Source organism: Anser cygnoides, chromosome 22 (assembly GCF_040182565.1).
Source record: "Anser cygnoides isolate HZ-2024a breed goose chromosome 22, Taihu_goose_T2T_genome, whole genome shotgun sequence".
Taxonomy (NCBI): Eukaryota; Metazoa; Chordata; class Aves; order Anseriformes; family Anatidae; genus Anser; species Anser cygnoides.
In genome coordinates, this window is record NC_089894.1 from 2,333,031 (window position 1) to 2,349,962 (window position 16,932).

General features: G+C 44.3%; 1 protein-coding gene and 1 long non-coding RNA gene across 5 annotated transcripts in view; one reads left to right on the forward strand and one right to left on the reverse strand.

Annotated features, from left to right (window-relative positions):
• Nucleotides 1-16,932, forward strand: part of ASIC2 (acid sensing ion channel subunit 2) — a 506,967-nt gene that overhangs the window by 45,547 nt on the left and 444,488 nt on the right. The window lies entirely within an intron of this gene.
• LOC106049724 (uncharacterized) overlaps nt 11,042-16,932 on the reverse strand; it is a 59,027-nt gene continuing 53,136 nt past the window's right edge. For 2 of the 3 annotated variants that reach the window (XR_007158239.2, XR_010826234.1), the window contains one exon: nt 11,042-14,579. This is a non-coding gene — a long non-coding RNA (uncharacterized lncRNA). The remainder of the gene's footprint in view (nt 14,580-16,932) is intronic. The other variant, XR_010826233.1, reaches the window with a different exon arrangement.

A 16,932-nucleotide genomic window follows, 5' to 3' on the forward strand; every position in this document is an offset into this window, starting at 1 on the left:
TTCTGTGATTCCTGTCCACAAGGGTTTTACGATACCTCAAAAAAATACTTGGTCTTTGAGAAGTACTTCACAACTCTGATGCCAAACCCAGCCTGGACTTGTACTATCACCCAACACCAGAAACAAGGCTGAAGTAGAAGAGGTTAACAGAGGGATTGGAAATAAGCCTCACGTTATGTGTCCTAATATGGTATATGGAAGGCAGTAGCGAAAACTCCGAGGAGACCGGCGGCGCTGGGAATCACAGGGGGCTCAGGGCTTCTCAGCGCTGAGGCGGCGGGGCCAGGCTCGGGCTCACCCCACCTTTTTTGCCTCCTCAACTCCTGCCCCCCAGCCGCCTCCTCGGCTCCACCGCCTCAGGCCGAGCAGCAGCTGCGTGACAGTCACCCGGCGCCGAACAGGGAGTGGTGGAGCAGTTTAAATGGCTGGGGCTGGGGCCTACTCGCGCGCTGTTTCCATCGGGGCGTGAGGCGGCCCCGGGGCGCCTGAGGGGTTTGGGGGGGGGGGGGCAGTGCTGTGCCCTTGGGTAGTGATTGGCCTGAAGGTACGTCCCATCCTGTCCCCTTCTTTAAATGGATTAAGTAACACGCAAGTTCTTTTCGTGGTTGTTTCTTTACTCCACGATCTGCTAGGAGTCTAGGGAGACCCAAGAACAAGCCTTAGCAGTGAAAGTGGAGGCAAAAAAATAGTGAGTACCACTACAATTCTGTGATTCTGTGAAAGGGTTAACCCACTGGTCTGCAGAGGCTGCAGCACCTGTGCACAGATATAGAGCAACCTTTCACATAAAATTTGAGCCAGAGCAAGCACACACACAGCAGCATCCTGCAGAAGCACCCAGCTGCTCTGCAAGCCTGTGGGCATTACAACAGGCACATCTGTGCACTAACATATCCCCATGGGATCTGGACTTTCTGGGAAGCTTAGAGCTGGCTTTACCAGATTTGAGCATCTGGCTGAAGGTGCTCATCAGCTAAAGACAGCTTGTTTATTTATCAACTGACAGAGATGCTTCTCTGAAGCATTTCCACTTCTGGAGATGCTCTGCCCTGCCAAAAGGCCTGTGCTGTCTGCAAGATGGTATTTGGAGGTGCTGAGTTACTCTGCGTGTAAGCAAGGAATGCCTTTGATGTCGGTTGAGCAGGTCAGCTCTGAAGGAGTTAAGTGTTTGATACATAAATCCCAGGCTGTTACATTTTATTTCTGTTTCCCTCCAGTGGAGGGCTTGTCTCTGGGGTCATTTATTGGACAATGGCGAACATTTATTCCTTAACATGACAAAATTTGGTAGGTAAGGATTAATCTCATGCATAAGTCATAGGTTTGACACAAAAACTATTTAGCTAACATTGTACTCAAAGTGCCTTTCTCAGTCTTAGGCCTCAAGCTGGAAAGAAACATGGAGGTAAGAATGCCAGTTTTGAGCAAATACTTAAGAAAACTATGTGGCTCTGATCACTCTTTCTTTTTGCAGCAAAAGGCAGGCAGAGGTAGTGCTGGGCTCCGTGGGGTGGTGCTTTTGGAAAGCTTAGAGGAAAAAAGACTGTCCTGGGAAATGGAAAGCTTGGTGCCTCGGGGTTATGGGACAGAATTGCTCAGTCATCTCAGTGAGAAGGGGCCTGCCAGACAAAGAATTAGAGAATATAACCTTTGTAAGGCTTACCAGGAAAACAGTACAAGCAGGCACCTCCAGGGATGCAGGAAGGGGAAACTGTCTCTGGTCCCGCCCTCAGGCTCTCTCTACACCTCAATTAGCCATTAATCCAGAGCAGAATGAAGCCTGTTTGCAGCCTTTAATAGATTTAACCCCACTACCACCTGCCCCCCATTTGCAGCTGGGGAAATCAGACCCAACAGAGCTTGGCAGAACTTTATGGGGTCTCATTCCTATCTCAGGTCCACTTTTAAGCTTAGTTAATCATTACACAAGCAATGCAACCGCCCTTAGCTGTACAAATTTGCACAGCTATGCCTTAGGGGGTTGGAATCCCTGGAATGGGATGCTGCCATGCTAGCCTTGCAATGGCTGTGGCAAGAATGTGTTGAGCTAGTGCAGCAAAGCCCAACTGCAGCTCTCAGTGCAGTTAAATGCAGAACAGTCTCACCTGTAAATAGAGAGCTGTGTTTCAGTGAGGCCCAAATATGGCAGGAAAGGCCCAATCCCACAGCTCCTCCACCATTTCACAGTTGTGGGGAGCTGGGGGTAAGCCTCTTCTTGCAGATGACTAGTGATAGGACTAGAGGGAATGGCCTCAAGTTGTGCCAGAGGAGGTTTAGGCTGGAAATTAGGAGGTATTTCCTCTCAGAAAGAGTGGTCAGGCATTGGAACGGGTTGCCTAGGGAAATGGTGGCATCACCATCCCTAGGGGTGTTCAAGGAAAGGTTGGATGTGGTGCTTAGGGACATGGTTTAGTGGGTGACATTTGTGGTAGGGGTATGGTTAGACCAGATGATCTTGAAAGTCTCTTCCAATCTTTATGATTCTAGGATGACTGCATCCCTTGGAGCCCTCAGAAAGCAATCACTGCTTTCCAGAGCCTCTCCATGTGCAGTTCTTGCAAGAGGAAACTGTAAACTCATCAAGTCAGAACCTCAAACCTTCCCTTCCCAGCATCCCTGAACAGAAGGATGCCCTCTGTGTGCAGAGCATGTAGAACTGGACAGAGCAGGCTCGTTCCAACTGCACTGTCGGCTCTCAGCTTGGAGGAGCACTGCTCAGGGTAGGTCTTGGGCCAGGCTATGGGCAGGAAGGCAGTTTGCCTCTTATGGGTAAGTTCTCCCAGACAAGCCTGCTGCCTGAAGGATTATTCATGACTGAGCAATGCAGAGACATTAAGACCCTTTTGCTCCCACGGGAAACAGAAGGAAAGACTAATTATCAGCCAAGTCTACCACAGCAAATACATCTAGATTAATGAGCATCCCACTAGCAAATACCTTATCTGAGCAGGTAGATATATTCCCTGTAATTGAAAAGAAAAGCTATTCAGTAGGTAAAAGTTCTACTAATCCTAGGAACTTCCTTTATGCAATTAAACTGCTAATGAGATCTCTTAGCCCTGCCTGCTTTTCCTTCAACATTTTCCCAGAGAGGCACACTCATGGTCCCTGGGTATACAAGTCTGGAACAGGAGCAAGCTTCATTTTTTTGGGACAAGTTTAGGGGGCTCAGGACTAGCAGGGGGGGTGCTGGCAAGGCACATTCCCTCCTGGGACTCAGGGTTTCAGCTGCAGGTTCTTATTTTCCTGTTCTGCCTCTTGTACCTATGAATCTAGCTATAAATGCTTATATATAAGCTCTCCCTCAAAGTAAACTTAAATTTTTTTACTGCTACCTACCTCTATTTAAGGTGATCATTGTAGGTACCTGTAACTACTTCTTCTGGGCTTCCTTCTCAGCCAAACTGCTAGGGGGTGCATGTTTCTATTTAATGGCTGCAACAGTGGTAAAGGAGATGGATACTGAAGTAGGGACCTCTGCTGTCTGATACAAGCCACATTTCACTTTTCTGCCTTTCTAGAAAAAAAAAAATCCTTTAACCTAAAAAGCAGAGCCAGCATTTACAGCTCAGCTGAGAGTATGTGCTTTCTATTCCCTCTGCAGTGAGTCTGCTGCTTGTTCCAAAGGTTACTCTCAGTCCTGGGCAGTGGTTTTGGGGTTCTGAAGTGCTCGAGAGCAATTGCCTCCTTTTGAAAGGAGGTGAGGATTGTGTGGATGTGACTGGGCTTGCAAGTGTTTAAGCTCTTTAATGTGTCATACTTCGCTGGTTTACACCTGTAACCATCATAAAGACAAAAATGTTGTAGCAATGTACTCAGATTGTAGCTGCTCATGTTAATACATAAGAGCAGGTGGACTGCAGGAGAAATAAAAGCAGAATTAACCTGTTTTCTTTCTCACCTCCGACTGGCAGTGAGATGCTTTGTTATATACTGCACCCATTCCTTTTAGTCAGCTGCTAAGCACTGCAACAAAAATGATGGAAACACAAAAAAGCTTTCACGAGCCACTATTAGGATTGATTGCAGATCTAATTATAGGTTCCCTGATTTCTGCATTAAAGTGCTTTGAAGCCCTGGCGAAGGGCAGAACACAGCTGTAGTAAACATGGACCACAGCAGTCTCTTGCCCAACGTCTTACAGGCTAAGAAAAGGAGGCAAGGAAAAGATGGGTATCAATTAACTGCTACCAGCCATGTGCTACAGAAGGAGGATGGAGACAAGAGGAGTTCAGACAAGTTGCGAGGCTGTACCGTGAGTCTGTGGTATGGCCTAGAGGAGAAACCAGCAGGGTGGCTTAAGTGGATTGCTCTCTCTGATCACTTGATATATTCTTTCCAATCAGGAACTGTCTTAGGGTGAGATAAAGGTTAGAAAAACAATAAGTAACTCCAAGCTAGTAGACACTTTCTTGTTTGGACTTCCGGAAGACCCTGAGGCTTTGCCTGCCTGGGAGCATGACAAGCTCCTAAAAATCTAACCGCAGTATTTTTCTAGGAGTAGATTATACTGTTCCAAACATCTTGCTCAGTTTTGTAGAAACTGAAAATCTGTCCACTTTGCAAGGCAGTAGCATCCAAGTAATTGCCTAGTTCATGTAGAGATAATGTTTATATACCCAAATGAATGTATATGCTAATGAGTATGTACATATGCTAATAACTTCAATTTAGGAAGTAGTGTACTGCTTGCATCAAGCAGCAGTGGAGCTCCATGCTGCAGTCACTTATTGCCATGGCTTTATTCACTAGGAAAGTCCATTCTGCCCTGCAAGGAGAGTTTTTGCATTATTACAGCCCAGACTTGCAGCCCATGAAGCAATCTTGTCATCCTCAATCAGCGAAATATTAAATACTAAGTTTGGGAAGCAGTTATGAAACTGGAGTAGGGTGAGACTTGGCTGAGCATCCCAAATAGCAGAGTCCTAAATGTTTTAAAGTAGACTAGTTCAGTTTGCTTTTAATCTGGAATTTTGACAAGGCACAAAACTTGCAGTACTAGGTGGCATTCTAGAAAAAAAGAAAGTTGGACGAAATGGGAGCACCCATCACACCTCTGTCTTCCCTTGCTCTCTGAAAACACAGACAAATCTCTGCACTAAGGTCCCAAAGCTCAGGGATGTGTGAAAACAGGGAACCACACTTGGTATTATCCTAAGGAAGGTGATTGCAGAAGCAAAGAAGTATGTATGAGGGACAGAGGAGCCAGAGGAAGCTGCTAAGGGAATCTCTCTCCTACAGATGTACATCTAATCATACATGACGGGCTCATATTTCCTCAGCACTTCAGAGCCAGCAAATCTCCTGTTGGCATTTTCCATCTCACTGTCTGGGGGATGGTGTTCACTGGAGATAAAGGCTTCCCTCCTTGGGCTGCATGCTGAGTGAGACAGGGCTTTTGCAGCTGAAGGGAAGCATCTCCTGCTCAGAGCTCATTGTGGAAAGGAAATGTATGCAAAAACCTCCTTGTCTGAGATGTTTATTTCTACCAAACAATGTAGCAGAAAAGACTGATCCTGGTCCTGAGCATGAGGTTGGAGAGACAGCCTGTCTCAGGGTATGGGCATGAGAGTTCTTTGCAGATTTTTATGGAGTTGGCTGGGTTGCGATTGAAGGTGCCGTTATTACATCTTTGATGTAATCATTCACTTCTGCTAAATAAAATGTCACTTTGATTCAAGATGGAAAAAAATGTATATATTTTTGGTTTATAGATCTTGAAAAGAATTGTTTTCAATTTAAGAGAAATCCTCCCTTGTGCATCAGATGCTATTCTTACGATGTAAAAAAAGAAAAAAGCTTGTTATTGATGACTTGATGTTTTTTTAATGGAAAAAGAATGTGTTGTCAAAAGAACTTCACTGCATTTTACTTCCCTTCAGCAAGCCCTTGTCACTCTCTGTGAGTTTGTTTTATACTTGGTAGGAGAAGGAGTCCAAGGTGCCAGGAGTGCTGGCCATCAGCCTTCCCTCTCACAGCTTTGCCCCATTAGGGCAGGAAGTGCTGCATCTGTCAGAGGTGTTTTTGACCTCATGATGCCAGCAGAGGTGAAAGCTGCATTAGAAGGATTCTTGCACTTAGAGCTGATTCTACCTGGGTGCTTTGGGATTCCTGTCCTCAGATAGCATTTTGTGTAGTGCATGCACCAGCTTTTAACATGTCAAAAGCCAAAAAGGTGGTTTTACTGCCTTTATTCCTTCTGCTAAGAGGTCCTGAGTAACCTCACCAAGAGCTACATCAGGGAGGCTCAGTACTGTATTAGCAGGCTGAAGGAGGACTTCCCACCCCAGATATGGTGCTTGGGGGGCTCTGGAGTGGGAAGACTTAGAAAAGCAGACAGAAGCAGCAGGGCCGCCTGGAGACTGTGGCAGCAAGCACCTGCCATCCTGGAGGCAGCAGGGTTGCTCCCTCCGTGTGTTGCCGGAATGCCTTTCTGCAGGGTGTTTGCGGTGGGAAATAAACCCCATCCCCTGGATGTTTGAAGAGAGAAGACACAGTCCTTGCTTTCCCCATCAGCAAAATGTGAGACAGCAATGTAGAAAATGTGTGATTAGTAGAAATTGACTTCTCTTTAATCTTTCATGGGAAAATGCAGGAATGCCTTGGAGGTGCATATTAATGGCATACTAAAGCAATATATAATGAGCCATGCAACAGGTCTGCTGCTTCAGCCACACTCCCGGGGTTCCCCTGTGATTCAGCTCATCAGAGCTTATTTAAAACAGCATCTTCTCCTATTATGCAAATAGTTTTTTTCTTCCCCATTTGGGTATGTGCAAAGTTGCTGTGGTACAAGGGGTTGGCAGAAAGGCTGCCCTACACTAAAAGACGGGGTAAAACATTAAGAGGTGAAAGTCCTATTCTATTAAAATGGAAAACAAACAAACAAAAAAAAATCCTCAGTCCTGTCCCTGTTCTCATAGGTCTAACACACTTTCTATCATATTGAAAGCATAAGTTCTGTTTAATCCCACTGCCAGAATTACTCTTATCTATATGCCCTAAGCGTGCCAGGAATAGCAAACTTGTATTCATCCTCTGATTTCAGCTTTTTTAGATTAGTGACTTGTTTGTGGATTCTCTCCTGGAGTACTTGTGTATATTTGCTAAATAATATGGACAAACTTCAGCTTTGGTGGTGAGTTATCAGCATGACAGCTGTCTTTGCCAGCGAAAAGGGCTGGAAATTTACACTTCAGATTATATGGTTGCCAGCTCTAGTGATTTTATTATGTATCTTGCAAAACTTAATGTTCTCCTTAAAGCTTCAGCTCTTCTGATGAAATGTGAACTTGAGCTCCGATGTTATTACAAAGCGTGGCTCTGGGCTCTGAGTTGTAGAGGAAAGGTTGCAAGTGTGTCTGAAAAGGCTGAAAAGCCAGCCAGTAAATGAAAGGTACTCACGTTCTTTCATTTAAATCTCCTTACTTTAAAGCAAAATCTCATTATTTCGTGGATAACTAACTAGCTTGGTTAAGGCAGGGCCTCTGGAGGGGCAGAGAGCTTGGTACCTACCTAGATACATGCAGACATACATTTGTTCATGTGCACCTACAAATGTTTGAACATATTGAGCTATTAGCAGGAGACAGGTAGGGCTAGCAGGCTGCTTTACCACAAAATCCTCAGAACATGTCAAATCCTCTGCTTGTCCTCGAGCCCTCACGTGAGAACTTCTCATCCTTCTGCCCCTTGCAAACTGCTTGATGAGTCTCTGCAGAGCTGACATCAGTTCTCCAAGCAAAAGCCTCATTGCAATGTTTGGCTCTGGGTGTCATAATCTTTAAATGATGCAAAAGCCGATGTTCATCCTTAGAGATGTTGCTTTCTCAGGGCTCTCTTTTCACTCTGTACCACAAATGTGGACAGCCAGACAGAGCAGATATTTAGTGAAATAAAATACAGACACATGCAAACCCCACTACCTCCAACCTCTTCTAAAGCACTACAGCCCTCTCTCAATCATCCGTGATGCTATTTAGGGAAACTTTGAGGGCTGTGTGAGAAGATGGGAGGATAAGTAACAATTTGTGCTTTAACGCAGACTAGTAATCACTGGATGTCATCTGAATGTGCCTTGTATGTCAGCAAAGTAGGCTCCCCTGCCCTATCCTTCCCTAAGCTGCCTCCTCAGCCCCTCTGAGTGAGCTTTAGCAAGCAGCGAAAATGTGTAAGTTGTGTTTCTGATGTGTCACATCGATCACTGGTTCAATCAGGAGAGATTGTGTAGATGCTGACAAGATGTTTTGTCTGTGAAACTATTTAGACTGATTTAAAGTGCCAGGACTTGGGCTTCCAGGATGCATGACTGCCTGGAAACCGTTGTTATGGCAAGTACGGGCAGCCAGAGGTGCCTGTCAGAAGTGATGAGTGTTGGGAGCCAGTGGGTTTGGGGGGGTCCTTTCCCGATACCAAATTCAGTGGGGTCAGAGGCTGTGCATGGCGTGGGAGAGGCGGTATGTGGGAGGGATATTGCCTTCCCCATCTGAATCCAAACATGGTACCCCAGGTGGGGATACATCAGGGTATTTTCTTGAAGGCTTTTACGCAAAGGAGGCACAATAATGCACTTGGGCAGGCCCCGAAGTCCTTCAGACTTTCCTCAGTGATTGGACTGAACAGTGAGAGAAGTTGAGCTGCCCGCATAGGTACAGGACTGGCTGAAGTGAGGGATCTTCAACCTGTGGCTAGACAAGAGCTGGAGAACCATGGAAGTGGATCCTGGGTTCTGCCTCTTGGGAGCTGGGGGCTTTTTGCAGTCCAAGCTTCCAGCACTTGTGTCCTGTGATGGATTTTTGAATTTAGCTGCAGCTTTAACCTGTTGCAAAGCAAATTCCAAGCTGGAGAAAGGGAGAGCCCCTAATCTGGTGGGTGAATAAGCAAAAAGATTATCCAAAGGGGAGAACTTGTCAGAAGGCAATTAGCTGTTTGACTCTCTTCCACTGAAAGGAGGAGCAGATATTTTTAAAAGCAGCTGGGTTTCCATAGAAACCCCAGGAAAGGGTCCTGTAATCATATGGGGGAAGGGTGGGATTTTATTCCATCCAAATGGCTGCCAAGAAGTTAAATGCTGAAGGTGATGCAAAACCCCCAAAGCACAGCTGAGCTGGGATTGGGTGTGTGTGCGTGGGTGGGTGGGACTGCTTTTCTTTTATTTAGCCATTTGCTGCTGCGTTCAAATTGTTGCATTTTTATTTGAGGGTTTTAGATGGTTTCATTGTCCAGTTTCCTTCCCAAAAGCAAATAATCCCCATATGCTCTGCTGTGCCTGGTGAAAGAGCCCATCTGCGCATGGGAGTCCAGCCTGCAGCCCAGGTTGGGGTAGGTGGTCCCTCATCTCCTCCTCAGGTCACCTGCGTATTCCTGCCGCAGTTTAACCCATTGTAACTGAAGTGATGTTTCAGATATGTTCCTGGAAAGCAGTGAGCTGCTTTGCAGGCTCAGCTGGCTAAGTAGATGGGAAAGGTGGGATGGGGAGGGAGCAAGCAGACCATAAGAGAGCGCTAACAGCCCAGGAGATATGCAGAACTGAAGGGTTTTCCTCCATGCAACATGCTCCAGGTGATGTTGGGCCTTGCATGGTGTCCTAGTGCTATTTTGTGGGCAAAAGTGAGTTCTGTCTATGCACTGAACTGAGGCAATCCTCCTTTGCTCATTCTCGGAACTGGGTAGGGTCAGGAAACATCCTAGAGACGCTGGGTGAAAGTTTCCAGGCCTCTTAGCTCCCAAAGATGGGGAGAACCACTGCTCACTTACTTGCCCCTGAGCACATAAGGATGTCTGTGCAGGATCAGATCTTGGCACTACCTAGATCATTTGTCAGTGACAAGTGCTAGTCCTCCCCTTTGTGTTTTTGACCCATTCATTCTGATACACATTCCCTTTTCCAGCCACTGTCACCTGTAGTTACCTGTATTTGTTAGGTCACCAGCACGGGCAGCACCCGTACAGTTGCAAGCAATGGGCTTTTTGAGGTAGAACACAAGAAGTAGGTGATCACAGACTCACCCCCTGGCCTGTCACCCACTAACCCACCAACTCATGGTTGAGCTGTCACCGGACTGTTGATCATTTCCATCCAGGAATTTTCTGAAGTTCGCCTACACATTTTCCTGCGCTGACAGCCAGCCCCAGGCTTCAATGAGCACAACCATAAACTTTCCAGGGCGCACCGTCCTTTTGCAAGAGAGCATGCTCTGCTTTCATCTCCAGTTCTAAGCATTTTAAGCTGTGAGTACCAGAAAAATTTGATGCTTAGCACATCCAGGAATGTAAATCAAAGCATTTGCTCAGCCAGGCTGAGAGCCATAATTACAGAGAAGAAAGCTCAGTGTTTTCCACCAGCCCCAGCTGCACGGAGAGGAGCTGACCTCCAAACACATCTGGGAAGCTTCATTATCAGAGATGGAGGGATATGATGATGGTGCACAAAGGGGATGGGTCTTAAGTTTGGCTGCCAAGTAAGGGAGATCCAGATGGTATTTAATGATAATTGCTCTTAGATCTTTGTCCACTGGTTCTATGCCCCTCACAACTTTTTCAAGCTGACTTTGGCAAGTGGAATCGAAGGAAGTTTCAGCAATTCCATGATTTCAAGGTTAAAAATCTCAACACTCAACATGATTACTGGAATTATGAAAGTGCTTTGGAAGTACACTATTTGAAGGTCTTGTTTTGTTTTTAATGCATTTTTTTTCAATGCAATTTATGACATAATAGAAGAATATTCCAGTTTTTGGTAAAATTGATGCAGAATATTTAACTTCAGTGAAATATTCTACAAGAGTCACTGTAGCCTTTTCCCCATACTACACTAAATGAAATATCAAAACTGACAAACTTCCTAGGAAAGTGTTGATTGCAGAAATGAATATATCTTCCCTGATGGCAAAAAACTTCGCTGCTAATAGGAGCAGTAGAAATATTTGGTCTCCATTGCCAGAACAATAATCTGAAGATTGCCAGGAGTCTTTACATCTTGGTGTTCCTCCTGTGTTTAAGAGATGAGGTTAGCAAAGGCTATCCTTGTGCTTTTACAAGTCTTTGTACTTTCATTAGGTCAAGAGAGCTCAAAAAACCCCAACCAAATGTTGTGGTTTAACCCGGCTGGCAGCTAAACACCACACAGCCGTTCGCTCACCCTCCCCCCTCCCTCTCTGGGATGGGGGAGAGAAACGGGAAAGTGAAGCCGGTGAGTTGAGATAAAGACAGTTTATTAAGACAGGAATATAATAATAACAATAATAATAATAATAGTGATAATGATAATAGTATTAATAATAATAATGTGTAAGAAAACAAGTGATGCACAATGCAATTGCTCACCACCCGCTGACCGATGCCCAGCCTATCCCCGAGCAGCCGGCCCCCCACCCCGGCCAGCCACCCCTATATATTGTTTAGCATGACGTCAGATGGTATGGAATACCCCTTTGGCCAGTTTGGGTCAGCTGTCCTGGGTCTGTCCCCTCCCAGCTCCTGCTGCACCCCCAGCCTGCTCGCTGGCAGGACAGAGCGAGAAGCCGAAAAGTCCTTGGCCTGGTGTAAGCACTGCTCTGCAACAATTAAAACATCAGCATGTTATCAGCACTCTTCTCATCCTAATCCAAAACATAGCACCCTACCAGCTACTATGAGGAAAAATTAACTCTGTCCTAACTGGAACCAGGACACCAAACAGCAACAAAAAAAACTTGCCTGGGTGCCTTGAAACCCCTTGTATCCATTAGCTAACCAACTATTTTAAGTCCCCATAGAGTTGTTAAATGTGCATATAGTTCCTCTATAGGTCTGTAAACGTGAGGCTGCAGCCTCAGGAAAGAAGAACTGCTCTCCCTTGGTTAAAGACTCCTTAGAATAAGGAGTCTTTCTAGAATCAAAGAAAGACAATTAAGAACAGATATGCATACTGTTGTGCCTTCTGAAGAACAAATGTGTTCTAGGATCAGCAATCACAGAATTACAAAGTCACAGAATCATCTAGGTTGGAAGAGACCTCCAAGATCAACTAGTCCAACCTCTGACCTAACACTAACAAGTCCTCCACTAAACCATATCACTAAGCTCTACATCTAAATGTCTTTTAAATACCTTCAGGGATGGTGACTCAACCACTTCCCTGGGCAGCCTATTCCAATGCCTAACAGCCCTTTCGGTAAAGAAGTTCTTCCTAATATCCAACCTAAACCTGCCCTGGTACAACTTTAGCCCATTCCCCCTCGTCCTGTCACCAGGCACGTGGGAGAATAGAGCAACCCCCACCTCTCTACAGCCTCCTTTAAGGTACCTGTAGAGAGTGATAAGGTCGCCCCTGAGCCTCCTCTTCTCCAGGCTGAACAACCCCAGCTCCCTCAGTCGCTCCTCGTAACACTTGTTCTCCAGACCCCTCACCAGGTTCCTTGCCCTTCTCTGGACACACTCGAGCACCTCCATGTCCTTCCTGTAGCGAGGGGCCCAAAACTGAACACAGTACTCAAGGTGCGGCCTCACCAGAGCCGAGCACAGGGGGACAATCACTTCCCTAGCCCTGCTGGCCACACTGTTTCTTATGCAAGCCCGGATGCTGTTGGCCTTCTTGGCCACGTGAGCACACTGCTGGCTCATATTCAGCTGACTATCAACCAATACTCCCAGGTCCTTCTCTGCCAGGCAGCTTTCCAACCACTCATCTCCCAGCCTGTAGTGCTGCTTGGGGTTGTTGTGCCCCAGCTGCAGGACCCGGCACTTGGCCTTATTGAACTTCATACACTTGGCCTCGGCCCATCAGTCCAGCAATGAGGGATTGGAATAGCAATATTTGTCAAGGTTATGTAATTCCCAAGTTCCTAGAAATGCTTCAGCTGATGCTCAGATGTAAATAACTCGCCTGCAGGCAAACCTAACTGGTGATAGTATGGAAAATTCATATTTCTTCTAGAATCAGACGAAGCACTCCTCATGCTTCTGCTGTTTGTGAACCATAGCTAATAGTGCTGTTTCCAGTCAGGTCCGACAATCCTTTCAGGCTGTAGTGGAAAATATCATCAGCCCTAAAATTAGCAATGTCTTTATTGCTTTAAATTTGTTGCAAGACCAATCCATTTTTGCAGTCACTCTTTAGCATCATGAAGGCAAGAGCAGGGCAGGGATTGGTAATGCACTGTGCTGTACTTGAATCTAATAATTCAGTTTTCTCCCTTAGTGAAGCACAAGAGGAATATTTTGAAAAATAATTATAGCCAAGTTACCTTTGGTCTAGGAGGTCAGGACTAGATACGTAAAGTGGAACTGCCCTGAAAAGGAAAAACCCAGTGGCTTTACATGACTGATTATAGAGCATAAGTGTATTGTACCCGAGACCCTTTCTTGTTGTAGAAACAGTTTCTCTTCAATTTCTTTTTAGAGATTTCAAATATTTTTCCCACTTAGAGCAGACCAGAAAACATGGAAGTCAACATTCTTCATGAAATGAAATTTCTCTTCATCCACAATTAAACTTTTTATTTAAATCACTGTGAAGCTTTCATTTTCAAGGTGAAAAGAAAAGGGAGATGTAAGGATTTGGTTCACATACCTGGGAACCAATCTTGGTTTGAAATTATATTTTCAAAATGCTTCATAGAAAAGTCCTTTTAAGTCTGAAATGAAATATTTTGATTTAAAAGGAATGTTGCAAATGTTCCACTTCAGTAGTTTCTGCATCCCCACTCTGTTTTCAGCATAACTGCTTTGTGCATAAAAGTTGTTTTGAGTTCTGCACTTGACCACTTTCTGACTGAGTATTTCATTAAACTCCTGGACAGGTCCCATAATTGTAAAATGGCTTTACAGGGAAGGTACAATTGCATTACAGCACATTGCCCAGATTTAACACTGGCATATGGTGAATAAAATCCTTTAAACACTTGTTAACTCTGGAAGAAGAAATGAGTTAAAGCTCATTTGTCTCTTTCCTTAGATGAATTTTTCATTTTGTCTTTCAAGACCATTGATGTTTGCAAAATGATTTTCTGGCATATGTTCATTCAGTAAAATTGCTGCTGGATTTCAAGTCACCACAAAGTAATGCATGGCATTAGACATACAGAGGGGTATGCACAAGGATATGACAAAAATCCGTTTTTATTTTTTTTATCTAATTTGGATACATTTTGGATATTGTCTTTTTGTGTCTATCATCTCCAGAGCTGTCAGCATGGTTGGGAACTGTGGCTGATAAATTGCACTTGTCATCACCTCTGGAAAATGCAACAGAGAGCATTTCTAGAGTTGTAATGAAATCGTCATTGTCCTGATCAAAAAAAAAAAAAAAAATCAACTCAGTTTAAACTCACAGCCAATAATTTATGCAAAACTCACATTTTTGAAATCACAACCTGAGGCACCATGCTCTGGATAATGTTTAGGTTGACTGGCTTCATAACACTTTTTAATATTTCCAAGTTTATTTTCCACTTTGTAAAAATGAGAAAAAAAAGTTCTGTGACATCTCAAGTATCCTTTTGAATGGGTGAGGTATTTCCTCCTCTTCTGCACATCTCTGTCAGATACCATGTGGCCTGAGATGATCACTCTGTTTTTCAGCAAACCTTGGGCTCTTGCTGCGAATTAAGTAAAGCAGTTATTTGTCAGAGAAATAAGGCTTTATATTGGCTTGTCCTGTTGAACAGTGGAATAAATTAAAATGAAATGTTGTTCTGAACAGTACAGTGCTGAGAAGTAGAATCTGCCTCTGTAGACTCTGTGGAAGGGGGAGAGGTGGGAGGAAAATCTCCTAATGACCAGCCAAAAAGAATGAATAAGTATGGATTATTTATATTGGCCTGACCCAGAGTGCCATGGAAGTCATTGCAAGTTTCATCACTGATTTCTGAGTATGTCAGCTTGGGTAGAAGAGGCATAAATTGACTTTGCAAAGTCAATGGGGATATATCGACTTGTACTGCTAAATAGCTGGCCCTATCTTCTTTACTGCTTCAGGATCATGAAGCTGTGCAGTGAGCAGTCTTTAATTAGGAAGTAAGGCAGTTTGGAACTCTACACTTCTATTTCCCTCCTAATTAATCCCAAGATTAATTTTAAAGCTTATTTTCCTTTTTCTGAAAGTTTTTATCCCAGAGATGCCCTACTCTGAAGCCAAGAAGATCTGTACAACAAGCTGACTGCAAAAGGCTGTTTGAAGAAAGATAGCAGGCAGCAAAGAGAACAGAGCTGAAATTTTTGTTCTAAAATATTGCTAAATAACTAAATAAATTTTACTTCAACTCATCAGCCTGTGAAGTGGTGTTTCAGTGTGTATATGGAGAGTGTTCAGGTGTTTGGGGACATATCTGTAATTAGAATAAGTAAAGCTTGCCATCTGGAGAGAAAATCTGCTTTCTTCTCGATACGGCTGGGGTTGCAGGCAGTTCCACATATGTTACCAAAAGACAATTTTCTTCCGTGGTTACCACCTGCTTGGTTATCTGTGTTATCAATGAATAAGGGCTCAGTTTGTAACCTGGGCATCAATTTGATATGGCTTGAGTGAAGGGCTTTCTTTTGATACAGGAGAAAACTCTTGGTCATTGAAAATAATCCCCAGCGATGTCTTCAAGGCAATGCCCTATGGCCATGTGGTAATTGGCGATTTTCTGAATACTTTTGTGAATTGCTGAGAAATATTGTTTTTGTTTGTTTGTTTTGTTTTGTTTGTTTTGTTTTGTTTTGTTTTTTGTTTTTTCTCCAGCAGTGGGTTTTTCACTGCTGTGGTTGCTGGGGGAGCTTGAAACTGCGACCCAAGTATGACCTGAAAGTTCAAGCACCAGCAAACAAGTAAGAGAAACCAAAACTCTTTCAACAGTCTTGTGTTCTAGGGACACGACTGTTGCTTTCCATAGGGCCGTGCTCTGTCTGTCTCTGCCCTGTGGCCCAGAGCCTTGGGAACGAGGAAGAGATATGCTGACTGCATGTGGTGCAGAAGGGCAGAGGCTGAGCTGCCCCATGCTCAGTGTGAGAGGCTTGCTGGGTTTGCTGTAAGATTTGCAACAGGAGGTTGCACACAGCCTGCTACTTGCATTCCTCCCTACAAAAAAGGAATACATTAGCTGAAGATGTTATTTTGATCAACAAGAGCTGTCACTGGGGGAAAAGGAAACCTCTTTTAATGTTATAGTAAGGAGCTTTCACATTCTGGTCTTGCAAGTGTAATATAAACCATAATGTGGTCTCCATCTCTTTGCCAAGTTTCAGTATTTGGCATCATCCCCTATCATCAATATGAAACTAATGACTCAAGCCATTAAATTATCCCTAGTGCCTTTTCCTGCTGAGTAGGAGGAAAATACTTGTAATGGCTATTTTGTGTGTATGTCTATTTTCCTGAAAAAAACTTTGAGTTTAGAGACATTAATGTTTCCAATTAAATCATACTTGAAATTTTCAGGGTGAGTTGATGGGTGGTTGTAATTTTCCCTGTAACTGTGTCCTTGAGGCAGAAGGTAAGTAATTCCCTGATTTCTGTCCTTCTCCTGACCTTTTTGCCATGTACCAACCCTGGCCTGCTTGGACATAAGGTGACCTTACTCTTGTTGTCTCCAGTGAGTCTCTGACTGAAGATGTTAAGAGATTGCCGTGCTTCTATCTGCAATATGGGCACGTGCCCACCAGAGCTGGGATCCCAGAATTCTTGACAAGGACTCAACCATATCCAGGAACTGGCAAAGGCTCTTGATCCCCACCTAACACGGTAATGTGTTGACAATGCCTTCAGCAGCAAAAACTGCTGTATTTTTGTCAGCTGAGTCATCTAAATGCTTGCCTTGACTTAGGGCTGGATTCTTGTTTCTTCTGTAGGTGGGACTCTTACCTTGGGAAGTAGATGACACTAAGTCTCTTTTGTTTCCTTGGTTTTGGTCCCATTGAATAACTTTTCAATTTAGAAGGTTCAATTGAAGGTTCAATATGTCTCTGGCT